We start from the raw sequence: 1181 nt of genomic DNA on the forward strand, positions 1-1181 counted from the left end.
AAAATAAAAAAGTCCCAAAATCAGTATTGCACATAGTCAGTGCTGTAACATCTGAGTTTGTACTACAAAACCAATACAACACTACCTTTCAAGACTGTCATTTTTATCACATTTTATCACACTTTTATTACTGCTGATGATTCTTCCTCAAAATGTCATCTCCTGGGAGTCTGCAAATTATTGCGGATCTGAACTTTCAATAAGCAGCAAGTTTATGAGTGTCTCATAAAGAAAAGCTTGAAGCTTAGTCCTAGTACACCCTAAAGTTAAAACATGAGAAGGCAGTAGAAAGTACTATGTAAGATTATAATATGATTTTGGAAAGTCTGACTCATTATTTCCTGATGTTAACAATACTGCAGACTTGTTCTTTTAATGGAAAAAATAAAATTATAATCTATTTCGTGTTGATTTAAACTAATGTGATCTAATGTTGGCAGCAAAAAGAAAAGCCACTGCATTTTGCAGGACACCACAGCCAAGTGCATTGTGGCACTAGCAGTCGTCTGGAAACCTCTGGCAGAAACGGTAATGTCACTGGGTACTTGCAACGTATCCATAAGCAAACTTACACAGCTAAATATGAGCAAACACTATAAAACTGTTCTTATTAGTTGGCCTGAGTTTTAGCAAGGGAGATTTCCTAAGATACCAGGCTTTCCCTGTCAGGAGGGACAGACAAGCTCTGTAACAGGCTACCTTGGGAGCCCGTGCGGGCTCCATGACTGGCAGTTTCTGGGGACCACTTCGACAGCGCAGGCAGGGTGACCTTTGAGCATTTGTAATTTAGGTATTTGGGCCAAAACCAGCTCCTGTTCATAGTCACTGGTGAGAAGCAGCCACTCGGGACAGGTGGGCCTCTCACCCATGTGTGGCAAGCTGCCCCTGGGACAGGGGTGCGCTGCCTGCCAGAGCCCGGCCCTCTCACCCACCGGGCTGCCCTCGGCCTGCTGTACACCCAGGCCCCTCACCCCCAGGGCCTTGCCTCTGCGGGCAGCCTAACGGAAGCGGGGCGCGGGGGAGGTGAGAGCGGCGGGGCCAGACCTCGGGCCACCAGGGCTCGACTGCCACCACCCGCCGGAGGTGGCCGCCGCCTTCCTCGCAGCAGGACCTACAGAAAGTCACGGGTGGCGGTTTACAACCTCCTGCTCGGGGCCTGGAGAGAGGCACCTCAGGTGGCA

Source organism: Aptenodytes forsteri, unplaced genomic scaffold, assembly GCF_000699145.1.
Source record: "Aptenodytes forsteri isolate BGI_AS27 unplaced genomic scaffold, ASM69914v1 Scaffold155, whole genome shotgun sequence".
Classification (NCBI taxonomy): Eukaryota; Metazoa; Chordata; class Aves; order Sphenisciformes; family Spheniscidae; genus Aptenodytes; species Aptenodytes forsteri.